At 33.9% G+C, this 19,086-nt stretch overlaps 1 protein-coding gene across 3 annotated transcripts in view; it reads right to left on the bottom strand.

Moving 5' to 3' along the window:
• Nucleotides 1-19,086, bottom strand: part of LOC105232376 (uncharacterized) — a 139,364-nt gene that overhangs the window by 22,504 nt on the left and 97,774 nt on the right. For 2 of the 3 annotated variants that reach the window (XM_049460732.1, XM_049460737.1), the window contains 2 exons: nucleotides 16,306-16,523; nucleotides 4,039-4,099 (listed from right to left, as the gene is read on the bottom strand). The gene's annotated coding sequence lies outside the window, so the exon portion shown is untranslated. The remainder of the gene's footprint in view (nucleotides 1-4,038; nucleotides 4,100-16,305; nucleotides 16,524-19,086) is intronic. The other variant, XM_049460743.1, reaches the window with a different exon arrangement.

Here is a 19,086-nt window from a genome sequence, read left to right as displayed (position 1 = left end):
ATACGCCAATCAGTACCTCAGATTTAGAGATTTCGATTTGAAAATTTTTAGATATACTTTTCCCCGCAAAAAGCTGGTATTTGTCAGAATCGACAATATCGGATCACTATAGGTCATAGCTGCCATACAAACTGAACAATCAAAATCAAAATCTTGTATGGAAAACATTTTTATTTGACAAAATATCTTCACGAAACTCAGAATGAATTAGTTCCGAAAGACTACTCTACAATATCTTAACTTGATAACCCATCGTCCCAAATCTGGTATGTATTGTTATCTGACGTACCACCACAATATCCGATAAAATAACTGAAATTTAACCATTAAGCATATCGTTGCCATACAAACGCACCAATTAACTTAAGTTCTCCTTTAGAAATTTTTTTATTTGACAAGGTATCATTACAAAATCTGGCATAGATTATTATTCCAAGCATCTCCGAAGAAACTGTATAGATAGGACTAGCGCTTGGTACCAAACCGATCAAAATCAAGAAATTTATATTTTTTATCTTTTTAATGCTATAAAAAATGCAACTGTGAAGGGTGTTCTAATTCGTTACAACCGAAGTTAACGCAATTTTCTTGTTGTTATTTACATTCAACCTTAAAGCCTTATTATATCTACAAACACACACTCACGGAAGTTTACCATGTGTATAAACAATGAAATAATTATACGAAGTTAATCATAAACTCTCTCCGCAAATTTTCCATTATTATTGCTTAGGTAGAGCAGCTCAACAACATCGCCTGCGGTTAAATTAAATTTTCTTTTTATTTGCCGAAAATTCATTTCAACGCTCGTACAACAAAATTTCCTCCTCTACCTTCAGGCATGTAAAACTTTTGCACTCCCCAAAAACCTCCGCATGTTAGCAATGAGTAAATTTTCATGTGCGGCAATTTGCTTACATTTAAATTCACTTTTCGCCTACACACAACCGCTCAGCATTTGCGCTGCGCCGCTTACGCCCAACTCGGCATAAATAAGAATCCAATAGACGTCCATGCATCAGCTTTGTGACAGCGCGAATTGTGCTACCTGTTTATTTATTTACACGTGATTTATGAGGAAAACGTGATTTTCACCAACACAGTGACATTGAAAGAGCGTTTATAGCACTCATACATGTGTGTGTGCTGGTATGTGTTGATGTGCGTTGCTTGCGTGTAAGTCACTCGCGCTGATGCTGCAGTCAAACTAACGGTACGACACACTCACGTAATAAAAATGTGGCTCGAGCGCTAGAAAAGTAGAGGCAATTTAATAGTTTAGTATGTGTGCCGACACGTTACCTTGACCATCATTGTTGGGCCAACGGCTGTCGACAGTGGACAAGGGCACGTTATATAGCTTTTAGTCGACTTTCTCTTTGTTTGAATCGCATAAATGCCGTTACAGTATGTTTTAGCTCACGCATGACTGTCTGATTGCATGCTTGGGAGGCTACACATGTTTCTGTGTGTGTGTGTGTGTGAGTGTGAGAAGTGCCTGCAAAGTTATAATTTATGTAAAGCCAGGAAGGTACCCACTATAACACACGTGTATATGTATGTATGCGTATGAGAGATGAATAATCATAAAAATGTGGCACGTAGTACCCTGACAAATACTAAGGCCAGACTTCGCAATCTCGATTCTTACGGCATAGCCACGATGCAGAAGCCACAACCAGCCTTAAGCACTTAGCAGCACAGCAGGTCATGGCATTAAATGAATTTTTATTATTACTCACATATGCAGCTCACATGTAACACATATATGTACATATACGTATATATCCCGCTATGCGTTTGTGGCAGGCCGCTAAAGAGAACCTTAAGTGTACTTAGGTTTGTTTAACATTAATCCGTGTGTTAACAAGTTCGTATAAAAAGGATTAAAGTCGAACGCAAGCCGGTAGCGAGCATGTGCAAATGTGTGGAGGCGAAAAATGCAAAGCATGCACCCACACACACACACTTCTCTGCCTTGACTTTGCTGCTCAAATGGCCATAAATGCAGCGTTTAAAAAATCCTTGCCCCGAGAGCCGTATGTTTAATGGCAAAGACGCTACACATGGCGAAATTGCTTTGAAACGAAACCCCCAACTTGCTTTAGCGAGAGCAAATGAAAGCGTACGCCACTACGCGCACGGAAAGTAGCTACTTAAGTCTGTCTCACGGGGCGTATAAGTGTTGTTAATGCTTTTCGCTTTTGTTGCTTTGTAGTGCTAATGCTGCTGCGTCGGTTTAGTTTAACTGTACCTAAATAGTTGTTAGTTGTGTAATTACATATGTATTGGTGGACGCATTAATATGTGTATCTGAATTGGTAAAGGGATGTAATTGCTATAACTTAGATACATATTTATTCGAAAAAGGGTTGGAAAAAGTGCTGAAATAGTAAATTTGTTTATTAAAAATAGTTATTTATAGAATTTTAATTTTCTGTTGTGTTCATGAAACCTTTCGAAGAGATGAAAATTAATGTCGGTAACCAAGTGAGGGGTGAAATAAATACTAGTGGGTTATACATATGTTATAATTATGATGATGATGAGTTTAAACTAGACTGGAGGAAAACTGATATTCTCTGTATATAAAAAATGATGCATCATTATGTACCAGGTTGTTCAGTAATTCTTGCCGTTTGATAAGAAAACCGCAATTTTCTGATTCAAAATACACTTTCTTATTCAGTATAATCTCCTTGAACATTAATACACTTGCTCCAACGATCCTTCAACCTGTGGATGCCATCTCTGAAGTGAGAATCTGGATGAACTGCAAAATACGCCGTTATGACCTCTTCCTTTGATGAAAAACGCTTACCACGCATAAATCTTTTGAGTTCTGGAAACAAATGGAAGCCTGTGGAGGCCAAATCTGGTGAATACGATGGATGCTTCAACAATGCGAGCATTACTTCATGGATTTTAGCCATTGTCAAAATGCTGTTGTAACACAGTGCATTGTCCTGATGAAAAGAATTTTTTTCTTCTGCAAACCGGGTCTTTTTTCACGAAATTTTTCCTTTAACTGGTGCAAAAGGTTTGCGATAATATTCAGAATTAATTGCTTTACCCGTTTGCAAGTAATCCACAAACAAAATTCTTCTCGCATACAAAAAAACTGATGTCATAACCTTATTGGGCGATTTCCGGACACGAGCTCGTTTCGAAGCCGAACAACCAGGTTCACACCACCCAAAATTTCACCTTAAAAATGGCTCACCTAGCTATCTTAGTCAATCGACGATCTTCCAAAACCATATCCTGTGTTTTGGCTATGATTTCTGGTGCTTGTGCGATCCCGTTTAAAGTCAGCAAACCATCGTTCTACTGTTCTAATTGTACAACTATACAATCTTAACATTGGTTAGTGAATTTTTTTGATGCTACACATTTCAAAAAAAAGAATTTTATTACTGCACGAGATTTTTCCATTGCAAGAAAATACTGTGACACGATGACACTAAATGGCTTGTAAACAACAAAACAAAAAAATATTGTTTTTACCCTAGGAAATCTATGTAACCCCTTAATGAAAATCATCTAGTCTGACTTAGTGTAAGCACTGATTCAATTAACTAAGAGCTAAACATTTTACATAAACCTGAAGCCCCGACATGACCTGCTAACTGTCTGCGGCGACAAATTTGCTTCAAGAGAAAACCTACTACTTAATTTTATTGCCAATGGGGTCGAAGGTATAACGTTGCATATTTGACCTAAATTAGATCATCCTAACTACGCCAAATAAACTCATCGGTTTAATAAAAATTATGCTTTTCTTTTTACTTAAACTTATATATATATTTATCAAGTTTATATTAAACATATACCGTTTCGTATACTTCCTACAGAGATGATTCAATTCTTTCTCTTAAATCCTTACATACTTGTATGTATTTAAGGTCTCTAAGCTCGCTGTCTATAAGTTTCTCTAAGAATTTAGTTACTATGAACACTATGAACTATGAACGTAGTAAGATATAAAATATATGTATATAAAAATTTATACTTGCATATTTTTTGTTTTTTACTTACAGCTTTCAGCTTCAATTCTCTGCTGTTCTAAGCCATGTTGAAACTTATTGAATTTTACAAACTGTAAATAAAATGAAATAAAATAAATTAATCAATAGGTAACCTTTATGTACAAGTATAGCAAAGCATGACACAAATTAAATCGGAAGTGTGTTAAGTGATAAAGAAAAACCATAAGACATTCTTTTCGTTCTTGATTAATCATTAAAACCATCAAAAAAATCTTTAATTTGTCTTTCAAAAGTCTAACTACAAAATCATTTCAAATGAATTTCAACTAATTTTTAATCTCAAACTTTGTCCTCCCACCACTAATTTAACAACTTCCACGACAGCTTCATCACTACCTATCAGAACTAAGCAGCAAACAACTAAAATCCGATTGACTACAACCTTGAGCTAATAAGAATAGTGAGAGTGAAAATGGAACAATAAGCGCGGTAGAGCAAATCAAACTCATCACTGCATAAACAGGATTTGCACAGTATCATATTTTTTCATAAAACTTAAATTGTTTTTGCTACTAACGAACACTCTTTTTCTGAGCTGAATTGATATTTTCCAACGTTGCCTTCACCGCCACGTAACATCAACCAGCTCAGCTGCGTGCTGATGAAAAAAAAATAAAATTTGCTTGTTTTGACGTGATTTCATGTCTGTGATTGACGGGTAAATGGAAAATGGTCAGTTGAAGCAGTGGGAGGGATAACGGCACTCTAACCTCCTTCACTTTTCTGTTAGTATTATAAATTATACTCGTAGAATAGAATATAATAGTGAAAGTGCGATGCTGTGGTTGTGGCAAGTTTGGTTGGACATGTTGTTTGTTTTCATGCCACAAATCGATCACTACATTATTTTCGCTCTTCGATGTAACAACAACAATACTAGAAATATTTTTGATGTAAAATTAATAAAATAAACTAGTTTTTGCAGTGGAAGACCGCAATTGTGACAGCTAAACTGATTTGGATAGTCGACAACAGCTTGTTGTGGGTGAAAATAACAGTGTTGGTGGCGCGAGGTTGCTAGGTTGTGTTTTTGTGTGTGTATTAGAATAAAATATTCATCAATTCAGAGCAATTTTTGGCTAAAGTAATAAACATTGCTTCAGTATAAAAAAAATATTGAAATTTTTAGAAGAAAATTTGAGGGGAAGCGTTTAAAGCTAACTGATAGCTATGTATATTTTAGAGCGCAGTAATTCAAAAAATATTTAAAATATTTGTTAAAAGATTTTGTATGGCATTTTCAATGATAAAAACTAGCGGAGAACTCAAAAAATAAAATAATTTTTTTTTTGGAAATTTTTGTATGGAATTTTCAATGATATAAATATCATTATATTAACGAAGAAGGCAAAAAATATAATATTTTTTTTAAAATTTTACACTATGTGAAGAAAAAATTTCAAATTTTCTCAAAGTTTATGTTTAAAAATATTCAATTCAATGTCAAATTATCCATAAAAAAAGATTTAAATAAAATTAAATTGACGCCAGCAATTTCTATTCGGTCAAACTCCTACAAGCTACTCAGCCGACCAATATGTAGCCTCACGCAGTATTAAAATTCTCCACAACTTTAAAAGAAGAAAGCACGTAAAAGCCTTAAGAAATGAAATTAAAATTGTAGTATGTAATTTTAATGCGATTTCATTTCTTTTGTTTCAGCTTTCATGTCACCGAAGGCGAGAATATGCTAAAGTGCTTAATGCCATAAGCTCAGAAACCACAAACGGCATATTCGTGGAATAGCACTTATAAAAGTTTCAGCAGAGCAAAATGCATTTCAATATATATTCACAGAAAATTGGCGAATCGCGAAGGAGAAGAAAGCACTAAAAGAGACTACAACATTTGCATATGTAATATAACTTATACTAGATAGTAGTACTACAGTGTACGAGAATTAGTTGTGGGCTTATGCAAAGCTGGTCAACATTTCCAGTCAATAGTCAAAGTATAAACAGTGGCTTAAAAGCAGTGAAATTGTATGGTTCATTTAGCGAGTGACTTTAGATAAATGAAAAATGTTACAAGCTCGATACGTATAGTAATGCGAATAGTATACAGGTTCTGAAACTAGTTGTTTCCTAAATAGGTAAAAGAAGTATTAGAGACTTAAAGAACCTCTTAAATCATTGTATATATTGTCACCTAAAATGGAAAATAACATAACATCATTTTTCATAAGTTTACAAGTGAAGGACAACATAATAAAAACCACTCATATTGAAACAAAATTTCAGTTTTGGTTGTAAAGTGGTTATATATTGGTTACATATTGGTTATTTATTGGTTACATAATGGTTATACATTGGTTATATCTGATAGATGAAGCTGAAAATGGGATGTAGTGAATCATTAGGAATAAAAAACTCAATTTAGATTTTTTTTTTGGATGATGCGTCTTTACACATTTTAGGTGAAGATATGTACTTGTACATATGTTCTACCATGAATGTGTTGTAAAGATCAATTTACCTTCATGGGAAGTGCTGATATCGCTATAGAACAGTGTTTCAAAAATATCTTTCACAAGTGCATTCATTATGTCAAACAAGGTTAAAAAGCCTCTATCTGGATTTTGACTGGTCAATTTGTATGGAAATAATATGCTAAAGTAGTCCGACCTAATAATTTGCTCAGAGATTGTAGTGCTGACTGTCTTAGGCTTTGATTTGAACCAAATTTGTGTAGATATCTTGCCAATTAAAAACGTTTGCTGTACAAGTACTTGATTTTGATAAGTTTATATGACAGCTATGTGCTAAAGCGCTTCTTGCAAGGAAAAGGAAGCGCTCAAAATTTCGGATCGATATCTCAATAACTGAGGTACTAATTCGTCCAGCTGATTATTTACACTACATATACTTTTCACAGTCTCCGTATTTCCATATCGTTATTGAAAACTCAGTGGCAACCTTGAAAAACCGTGTTCATCGAATAATAAAAGGTTTATGTCAATATTTGAGCTTCAAATAGCTTTGCAACTATTATCGACTTCCACGCTGAGTTTTGGGATTGGGGGGTCTCTAAACCTAGCGTCCTATACCTACCGCCAAGTATCTCATTAGCAATGACCGATTCACATCTTTTCTAATATGGCATACGAAGTAGTCCATCATAGGGAGATGACTGCAGAAATACACCAGTCTTCGATATGAGTCACTTGCCTGCAATGTCGTGACTCAGAGCCAGCTTGAAATCATGACATTCCAGCAGCGACTCCCCAATGCCTTCAAAGGATACAGGTAAGAGGCATTTTTGCTGATCCACATTAACACTAACTTCTAAAAAATGCACCCATAACGTATTAAGAGATGGCTATAAGTAATTATAGTGTTCTATAAAAGTATTCAAAAAATTTTACTGCCAAAGTTTCTATGGCAAAACATTCGACTACAAAAAAAATTTTAATTTTGAAAGTTTAAAAATAAAAGGATTTCCAAGATAAAATAATACTAAACGAGTTTGAAAAAACTTAGCTAATCTTCTCAGTTTCGAAATAGATAGCAAGCAATAATATATATATATATACATATATATATATATTTAGAATGCTATTTTAAGCATGTTTCATCCTCAATAGATTACTAAGCGATTTGCATATAAATCCAGTTCATTAAAACACAATCACTCTCCCAATATCTAATGTCTACAATTCCCTAGTTGACTGGAGATGCACTTCATTTTGTTCAATAATATTCTGTGCGATATTCCATATAAACTAATCTTCGTATTTATGTGCTTATATCCCATCTTACTCTTCTCTAAGACGTTATGCTGTGTGCCATTAGCCAATTAAAATGCAATTTGTGCAAATTATTCAATTAAGTGGCATTATGGGAGTCAAGAATAAGCAAGCATAAAGACAAAGTTGGTAAATATAATCTGTTTATCCTAGCCAAGCTGTACTACAGCAGTTGTAACTGTATGTTTGTGTATGAACATCGATTACAATGCAAAAGGGGAGAGAATTTATGTAGATTGTCAAGGAAAGCGAAATAGTGTCTTCAACTTGAGCGAACTCTGAAGGAAAGGTGGATTTGTCAGCACGGCTAATTGATGTTATAATTTCGCAACAATTCACTGTTATTGTAGTCACTATCTATAGTATATATAGAATACAGTTTTTTGTAGTGTAGTTGCAACTACATATTTTATGGCAAACTTTTATTAGCATTGTGATGTCAGTAGTCGAGCGGAAGTAGACACTTGGCAGTAGATGGGTATATAAATAGTTGAAGGCGAGGATAAATGCTTTAAGCAGGAAATATAAATATATATGGCTAAAAGCAGAATGCCTAGTGACCATGTCAAAGATGCTTACATGCAAGTTAAAAGGTACATCGCTTTTTTAAACTGACAATATACTTACAAAATACATATGCACAAATACCTTGAATAGTCTGCCTGTACGTGACTGCATGTATCTAAATGGCCAAGTCTGTATTTCATTTTCTTTTTTCTAACTTATTGTCTAGGCCTCTGAGCTGCAAACCATGGCAATGGCACTGAAAAACTGCGCTGCACACGGTATAAATATGCCTAAGGACACTTAAGTCGGAGGCTGGCAGTACATGTACGTGTACATATATGCTTGGAACAAAACGAAACAAAGGTTAAATATATTTAGCTACTGGCAGCGCTACTTGCAGCAGTTTTTAGCATATTTTGTCACTGTATTTTCGCAGAGCCTATTTGCCGAGGTTAAATATTATATTTCAGCTATGCAACTGAGAAAGATTAAGTCCACGGCAATTTAAGCTCATTAATGACGCTTTTAAAATATTTATGCAATCTCTCGCTCAATTGTAGTGAACATTAACATTTCGTCGCAAAGGACCCTTCTTGACTATATATGAAGAAGTATATGACAGTATATGACATTTTACAGTTTCCAGCCTCAACTCAGTTTAAGCTCTTGAAACAAAATATTTTCTCTTTGGTACTTTAACTTCTCATAGAGCCTTTGGTGATCGCACGAAAATTTCGACAGTCCAAGTCAAAAACTAAATTATTTAGACATCTCATCAGCATAAAAATTTTGTTGGTCTTCGCTCCAAGACTAGGTAAGTAGTCATAAGGTAGACCTATTTTTAGCGCATGCTTTCCGTTATAGAATTTGTAAGTCTTTATATATTATTCCTGGAACTATATAAAAAGCTCTTAGTTCTAGACTTGTCATAATGGGGCCATATCTGTCCATTATCTTGCAGTTGGTTACTGATTTATAGCTGTTCTGAGCTATTTGTACAAAATGTATATAAAGCTCTCGTTTAGATGGTTTCTAGTGGGCATGGTAACTGCGCCTCGGATTCGTCTAAAGAGGCTTCTAGCTTGGCCAACTCGTCTGTCTTTTCGTTGCCGGAAATGCTTTGCGGCACAGTTCTAATCAAACTTCAACTTATTTTTTATTTTTATATTTATAACGAACTCTAATGAACCAAATATGTACCCTTTTGGTCGACCCCTTTTGCCATTTTTCCGCTAGAGACATTATTCTATCAGCGTAAAACTTTCCTGGTTTATCGGCGAAAAACTGCGACAAGTAATTTTCACAGACTTCTCTTGAAGCCAACTTTACTCCATTAAGGGAGTTCTGCATTGACCGAAATGGTGCAAAGTCAGGCCTATATGGTGGATGCATAAAAACTTCCCAGCCAAGCTCTCCCACTTTTTGCAGAGTCATCAAAGATGTGTGTGGTCCAGCGTTGTCTTAATGAAAGACGAAGCCCCTTCTTATGATAGTTTCTAGCCGTGTTTTTCGGATTGCTTGCTTCAGCCTCATCAGTTGTTGACAGTAAAATCTAGAATCAATCGCTCGACCAGGCTGGAATAGCTTATAGTGGATGATCCCTTCCCAATCCTAGCAAACACTCAGCATAATCTTTCGAGGTGTCAATTCTGGCTTTGCGACCATTAGACCATTAGTTGAGCTTCACCACGCTTGGACCAAGTTTTTTTTTCGCATATTATTGTCATATTTGATACATTTTTCGTCTCCTCTTACCATTCGCTTCAGAAATGGTTCGATTTCATTTCATTTCAGCAAAGAATCGTTCCATTAAATTTCAATTCATGTGGTACTCAAACATCGAGGTTCTTCAGCCAGCCTTTTTTAAATGGTTTAAAACCGTTTGATGATGAATGTTAAGTTCCTTGGCAATGTCATGGCTGCCTAAGTGACGGTCCTGGTCAATCTTTTCTGAAACGGAAGTTAGCGAAACTGTTTTAGAATCGTCTCCGTAAACTTCACAAATTTCATTGGTGGCTTGCGTGGCGTTGTTTTCATTAATTTTTGAATAGCTGTGCTTTTTTCAACTTCTCCGAATTTAATTTTTTCTTTTCATTTAAATGAAGCTTAAAATCTCACCTTTCCCACACTATATGGTGTGACACAACGTAATTGGCAGCACTTCGACAACTTAGTGTATCAAAATCGTGTGAAAATATACAAGTACATACATATCATCAGCCCAGCCATTTCGGAAAAAAGTTGAAAAAAAAAAAACTATTTATCAAAACAAATTTCCTTTTCCTTCGATACATTATACTAAACAGCCATTCGTTTTTTGAAATTCACAAGTAGTTGTGGATGCTTACAGGGATATGCCATTTATTCAACAGTCCGAGTCATTGATAAAGATTTTCGATTAATAAAAAAAACTAAGGAAAATAAAATCGTCTCCTTCGAGAGCAACAACAAAAATTGGAAAGATTGAAAATTTTACTAATTTACATTTATTTTGAGACTGTGAGCAAGAAAAGCTGATTTTAAGTTTCGAAAACTGAAACTGATGATAAAATGTACTTGTTTGGATATTTTTTGTTTTTTTAATAAGGGGCATAGAAGTCCAAATATTATACATTTCCTAAAACAATAAAAATAACTGTACATGAGGAGAATTTTTTAACTCAAATTCGTTATCAGGCCACCTTAAACACCCCAAGACCTCTTAGCACATCAGTCGCAATTTTTTTCTCAAATTTGCTGAGTAGTTTTATATTCGGCACTCTTATTTATTTAACATTGTCGTATTACCAGCCCAATTTCGCAAAAAATACAACATTTCAAAAAAATTTTGAACACGTGACTTAATCTAAGTGAAAGCAATTGGTAAGAAAATTTGCTGCTCAACAAATGTCTCCCCATGAACATAACCTCACATACGCTAAGTTAAATAAATTCTTATAATCTCGAGTTTTTATATATACACAGTTGTTGCACGTCTACAATTGTTTGCGCCTAAATACTCATGCGCAAGGCGAGCGCCTGTAAGCGTGTTTGCAAATTTACTTTTGTTCGGCGAAGGTCACACTTGAAATTGTTGGTATTTACGTATAGTAGTCTCCCCCGACTAAGCTGCATAAGTGTAAGTGTAAGTAAACAAGATATGTGCATATGTAGGAGCCGCTATAACTACACTTTCATGTGTGTATGTGTGTGTGTGTTGGTGTAAGTTTACGATTGTACAAAACACTCATATGTAAGCTTGCAGCTCTAGGTATGTGTAAGTTATTTGCGAATACCGTTAGCCAAAACAGCAGTGAAGAAGCACAGCCTCACCAGCCAGCAACAGATTCTGCTTGCAACACTCTCGCAGCTGTAATCGTACACCCTTGACACTTGGCAATAAATTCTTTGCCTGCGATTTTTCATCGCTTTGTTTTCAAGTATTTTTTGCTTTTCTTTGTATTCCCCACTTTTTCGCTTTCATTTCGCCCACTGCAGCAACAACACGGCGTAATAAATATATATTTTTTACGCTAAACGACTGAGTGCACGAGCATGAGCGGAAACAATTTTTGCCGTTTCCCATTCTACTCATCTACACTGCCGCACTAGCAAGCAGCAAGCAGCCAGCAACAACAAAAATATTAAATTTGTTTTGCTTTACATTTTTTGGTTGCTCACAAGGCTTTTCATTATATTTTGTTACTTCTCGGCGCGCAATTCTTGCTTCCCCATTTGGGTTTCAGCTTGTGGTCTGTTAGTTTGCAGTCTCGCGCAGCGTTCAGCTTGGCTGCGCCCACGCTGAGCTGTAATAAGTTTCACGCTTAGATTTCTAGCATTTAATGTGAGCGAGTTTGAATTGAATTTTCGCATTGAAAAATCTTTCATTTCATGGCGCAGTTGCCAGATTTGATTGAATGCAAATATTTCAAGCATATTTTTTGCTTAGATAATTCGCTGTAATGAGGCTGCCATGGCGTATGAGGAATGTGTGTTTTTGGATTGCTATTGAAAATAAATTGAGTATGGGTGGAAATTAAAAAAAAAAACTAAAATAATATAACAATAAATTAAAAATATGAAATAAATTAGAAAATTTAAATAATAACTATTTTTATGATTTTCAAAACAAGGTTATTAGTAGGTCTTTGAAAATGAGATTAGAAAAAATATATCGCCACTTAAAGTACAAAATAATGTAAAATCACCTTTTCTTAAGTTTACAGGCGAAGGAAAACCGATTTAACAGAAATCACTAATATTAAAACAAAACTTGAGTTTTGGTTATAAAATGATTATATATCGGTTATCATACACTCATATTGAAACAAAATTTGAGTTTTGGTTATAAAATGGTTAACTGTTGGTTATATCTGACCGCGGAAGCTGAAAATTTTATGCTACATGAATATTTTCTTGCGAACATCTACTTATGAATTTCAAAATATCAATGGAATGTTTATTTGAGAATATTATCCGAAAATTTTAAATTGATATTGCGAATAGTTTCGTAGACAAAAGGCTATACTAAGAATTTAATAGTGAGTCTAAGTGCTTCCCAAAATTTTAAACGCGTTTTCGTCGAAATGTTGTTTTCAGAGTCGGCGAAGAAAATTTTTTGAGATTTTTGATAATAAGTAAAGTTTTTCACAAAAATCTAATTTTTTTTATAAAATACACCGTCACTTAAAATGCGAAATAAAATCACTTTTCATAAGTTTTTGACACAAAATTTGGTTATATATTAGTTATGTTTGAGAGCGAAAGCTTAAGTTTTACAATATTACATATATAATATTATGTAGTGAATTGTAAACAATAAATAACCTAATTTCGATTTTTTTGATCATACGTTGTTTTGCATTTCAAATGACGATGTGTTCCTTTTTGAATTAAATGAAAAAAAAGTGTCTATAAAAATCTTTTTTACATAAAAACCCATTTTTACTTCCAGTTGAAAATAGTACTTCAAATCAACTTTTACTCCAAAATGAGCTCTTCAGCAATTTCTAAAAATTTCTATTAAAATTCAATAAACACTGCACCAAAAAGTTATCATTACATTAATGAGAGACGTGAAAATTAAAATTATTGAGTTCACTGACATATTAACTGTTACATTTAAATAATATGAAACAGGCAGCGTGCTCATGTGCTATCAATACTTCCACTATTTACACAGAAATGTACGCTTGTTACAAAAGTTTTGAATCCAATATCACCACTAAGCAGTGTTATCTAATGCCAGAGTGGATTTCTCTCAACAGCGACATTTCAACGCAAACGAGGGTAAGTTGCAACTAAGCTGGGCTTAGCTATATTTAAAAAGTTGTTAAAAAGTTGCTGCATGCACACGTTAAAGCACGTGATTAAGAGGGGGCAGCTGGCAGCTGATGGCACACTAACACATGTGATTAAAAAAGCAAATACGGAAGTCCTTGTGAACTATAGATATTTGGTGAAAATAAAAACTCTTGCGGCAGAAAGTGAGAAAATGCATGAAATGCTATGTGAAATTAATTTTTAAAGAATATTTAGTTCATATTTAATATTCTAAAAATATTTCATACATAAGTACTACCGCATAAGCCATTCTAAAAATAAAAAATAAAAAATATAAGGAAAAAAAAATTATAAGAAATTCAAGAAAAAACACCAGCTTCGGTAGCAGCGAAGCCATAATATTCTTTAGAAATAAAAAAGTCTCTAGCACAAGTACATTATTTCGGATAAGTCAGTTTGTATAATAGCTACATTTGATGCTAATAACTTTGCCTTTCAAATCTCATGAAGTTAGAAGGGCTTGATTTTAGACGTTGACTTTGTATGGCAGCTATATGCTATGACCTATCTGAACAATTTCTTCGTATATTAAAGTCATACTTTGGATATTAATCCACAAGAAATTTCATGAAAATATTTTATCGAATAAAAAAGTTTTCTATACAAGAACTTGGTTCCGAGCGCTCAGCTTGTATGGCAGCTATGTGTTATAGTTGACCGATTCGAACTATTTCTTCAGAGATTACAAGATTGTTTTCGGAAATATTCTACGCCGAATTTCGTGAAGATATCTTTTCAAATTAAAAAGTTTTCTATACAAAAACTTGATTTTGATTGTTCCATATGTATGACAGCTATGTGATATAGTGGTCCGATATATTCTATTCCTACAAATGAGCAGTCTCTTGCAGAGAAAAGTACCAGTACAAAATCTCATATCAGTCATATCTCAAAAACTGAAAAACTTGTTATCGTATATACAGAGTGAGCAACGTGGCCATATTAACCAAGTTTCTAGTGCTTGTTACAAATTTTGTAGCAAATGAAAGAAATTCCATACAGGGTATCTCATATCTGTTTTTTAGCATCCATCTATGTCGAATTTAGCAATATTTCCAATCTAAAATTAAGCAATTATATTCGACAAAACCTTGAAATGCTAGCAGTCCCATTAATTCCCATCAATTATTCTCTGGATTCTAAGCGCTTTCTATGTATCATCAATTATTAGTTTTCTATTTTAAAACAGTTATTTGCCATCACTGTTCATCTAAATTTCCAACAATTTCCACCAATTAAATTGAGTTCACCCCGAACTGCATTTAATTGACACCGCAACAATTCTCAACTGATGACAGAGTTTTCCATTACACCTGCACGTTTTGCATTACTCAATTATTGGGAATTTAATTAGTTGGCTTTTTTCGGAAAGCAACTAAAGTCCGTCCCTCGTACTATCAACGAGCAACTATTTTCACTTTCACTATTTTCATTCTTACTCAGCAACTACAATAATAAAATATTTTCAATGCCACTGCGAGCTTTGTAATCCGGCGCACAGTTTGCATACAGACTCTCCCACCCTCGCCGTAGTGTGCGGCAGCCTTGCTGGCGCTACACTAATCTACTGCCCGACCATTGCTGCCAGTTTTAATTTGCATTTATATCTTCGGCGTTGCCTAGTTGACATTGTTAGACGGCGCAGTCAATTTGAATAATGCGGCATGAATACCGGGCATTTCTTCTTGTTTGCGCCAATGCCATTTGTTGATTTGTAATTTTAGTTGAATTGCTGGACGCAAAAATGTATACAATGCGAATGATAGTTTTTCATTACATTCTGTTGCTATCATTAAGTTATGCATTGTTAAAAGGCAAAAAGACTTTGGAATTAGCATGAGATGTGAACTCGAGTAGCAATTACCTTTGCTTGTGAATGGATAAAAGACACAAATGGATTAAATAAAATGTGGCCAAGTATTTGCTTCAGTTGAGTTCAAATTTTATTGCAATGTAAGGTATGTTGTTGTTTCTTCTTCTTTTTCTTTATTGGCATAAACACCGCTTACGCGCTTATTGTTTTTGTTTAATAATATTAATTCAATGAACAAATACTTGAACAGTGAAGTATTAATGACTGAGCAGCTCACGTGTAACTTACAAATGTTGCTCATATGCAATGGTGTACTCAATGCTTGTACCATTTTTATGCCGATCTTTGTCATATTGTCACCTAAAATGCAAAGCAACGTATGTATCATCAAAAAAAAAATCGAAATTGGGTTTTTATTGTTAACGATTCACTACATCCCATTTTCAGCTTCATCTATCAGATATAACCAATGTGTAACCAATATGTAACCAATATATAACCAGCATATAACCAATACATAAGCAATATATAACCAATAAATAACCGACATATAACCAATACATAACCACTTTATAACCAAAACTCAAAAATTGTTTCAATGTGAATGGTTTCTATTATAACGTTTTTCCTTCGCTTGTAAACTTTTGAAAAGTGATTTTTTGACGATATGAATCTTTATAAACCCAATTCACTGCTAATACAATATTTCATAAATATCACATTTTTTACTAATTACTTTTTTTTACAACAAAAATGTTCGCGTAAATTCACATCGAAGACCAAAATCAAACATTGTATGACAACTGGCTACATTATTACAACTTCTCATTTTGTCTGTTGAACTTAACTATATTTGATTGACTACTCACCTGGTTTCATAGATTTTGTAAATGTTTTCATATTTTCTTGAAACTTATCTAACTTTTCATAGTTTTCCTTGCATATGTTGATATTGTAATATTGCTGCTTGTTTTTAATTGGAATCGAAATCGTCTCCCCATTGGTGAAAAAGATGGTTTTATATTATTTATATGCTCCACTGCACTTTTCACTTATACAGTCTTTATATCGCATGAGTTGATAAAATCTGTAAAAATATAAAATATTTATGTAAAAGTAATTCATATATTTTTCGCTGAGAAAGCAGATTTGCATGTAATATTTAAACTTGTTTTTAAGAAATAATCTTCAAATAGTATTTATGCTATTTATCTGTCTTTCCATTATAGAGAAATGTTTGGAAATATGGGAAAAAAGAAATTCTGTTCATTTTGGTTAGTATACAACTATATGAGTTCTACATATTTTACTTGTACACATGTTTAAGCAGACTTCCAGAACTACCTCCGTAGAATCGCAGAACGTTAAAATAGTAACTTTTAATGTGCTTTTAATGACTATCAAAAGGAGCTTAGGGGGAAATTTGTTCATAATTACCATTTTGCTAAAACTAAAATGTTCACAATACATGATAATATCTAGGAACTCAAAAATAATTGAGAAAATTCCTATTTTTATTATATCTCTTCAAGCAATGCATAGTATCTATATTAAATACATATGAAAGTACTTTATACTTAGCACAGTTCTACATTAACTAATACACATTCATTCCCTACTGACATATACTTTCCCATATGCATTCTCTCAAAGTGCCTAATTTTCCTTACATTTCCACTAAACTAACCATTAATTATTTCCAGCCAGCCTTTTTATGCCCAATTGTCACATCAACACTTTCACGCCTCTTTAATTGCACATTAATTTGTTTGTGGTTTTTGTTGTTACTAAATATATACGGGTATAAACACGCGCCAGTGGACAAGCATAATTAATATCGTGGATAGAAATGTGTTTTCATGCTTGTCAGAAACAATTAAAGCTTTTGGTGACAAGAAAACATTAATTTCTCTGTTTGTGTGTAAAAGATTGTGGAATATTTGTCCATTTAGCATTCCAAGAAAATATGTGGTATTATTAACTTATGTGTGGACATGTGTACAAAATACTGTGAAAATACTAAAATTGTGATCAAATTTATAATTGAGCACATCTGATGCTAGGAAGCATAGTTTTTGGGATTTTGGAAAGCATTACAGCAAAGCTAATTCTTGCAGATGAAAAAATTATACATATATGTAATTGAAATTTATTTCAAATACGGGAAAATGAGTAAAATATATAGTATATTTTCTATTTTTGGTAAGATCTTTCTACCGAAAGGAAATTCATGGATTTATAAAAAAAATTGTATTATTCATATTTTATTCTATTGATGCCATTAAAAGCAGGAAAATCACTAAAAGTAAAAAAATACTTAAAGGATAAGTGCCAATAACAGTGGAAATTACTTTCATACCATAAGTTTTTGTTGTATATTAGAATTTTGAAATAATTTGCAATAAAATTTCTTTAAAGAAATATATGATGTCTTAAGGACATTGAAAGTCAATATTTCATTTCTTCGTTAAGCCACTAAAATATTTGTGTAAAATGGACCTTATAATCCAATATTGCAATTTCAGATACATTGTATGCCAAGTACATCAAACACAGTGGTTATAGGTATAGGTATAGGTATAGGTATAGGTATAGGTATAGGTACAGGTACCTAATATTTAGGTATATGTGTGGGAATACTGCTTGCCAACAAGGTAGTAATAGATATTCGGATCCGCACTGCAGCTTCGAAGACAGTACACTCAAGCCTTATCAAGGAGTGCATGGCATATTTATCAATAGTTTCAACAATTTTGTTATCCAACTTGTTTGGGTACCGGTTTACAGGGGAATCGCAGCCGATGAGCTCGCTATAGAAGACACATTTTATCAGATTTTCAATGTCGTATCACCTTTGAGCTTGACAAGCGTTGGTCAACAGCCAAAACTTTTGCTATACCGAGGTCGAAATCATTTGTTAGATACATTTTCAACGAATCTGAGGAAGTTGTTGAGATTGATATTAGTCCTCATAACAAATTTGGATAAGCTCAAGGCGATAAGACGATCTCTAATGGTCAGATGATCCACACATGGAAGCATTTGGAATCACAAGGCGTTAATGGCTGTTCAAATGGGATCCTGGGACCTTTGATACGAGGCATAACCTAACCTAACCCGCATGGGGTAGGTATACTGTGCGGTGATCCTTCAAGACATAATCAATTAGCATAAACAAGTGAACAGCCTGAGCAAAGACAATTTCTTCAAGTATACTCTTATGTATGAGTGATATATTGATAAAGCAGCGACAATAAAAAGACAACACATAACGCCACATTAAAGAAATTCCACGCTACCAATATTGTACTTCATAAAACGAGTGGTTTACACATTCATCTAAACACACATCCACAAACGCTTACATTTGTGAGATGCTTGGAATAAAATTATATGTTGAATTTATATGCTAATACGGCAAACACCAGATAATTTGCACATCAGACGCGCTTGCATTATTTAACGCAAACAAACTGAAAGACACACGCTGGCAAAGAAATAAAAGCACATGCCACACGCATACACATAAAAACATACAAAACACTAGCACAAGTTGCTGAGCAAATGAAGTACATTGTTGGAAAACAAACAAAATGCCCAATTTTACCAGCACAAAGCACAAACAAAAGGCACGCTTGGATACAGTTACA

Source organism: Bactrocera dorsalis, chromosome 1, assembly GCF_023373825.1.
Source record: "Bactrocera dorsalis isolate Fly_Bdor chromosome 1, ASM2337382v1, whole genome shotgun sequence".
Classification (NCBI taxonomy): domain Eukaryota; kingdom Metazoa; phylum Arthropoda; class Insecta; order Diptera; family Tephritidae; genus Bactrocera; species Bactrocera dorsalis.
The sequence above is the reverse complement of the archived record's forward strand: the minus strand, read 5'-3'. Positions and strand labels throughout refer to the sequence as shown.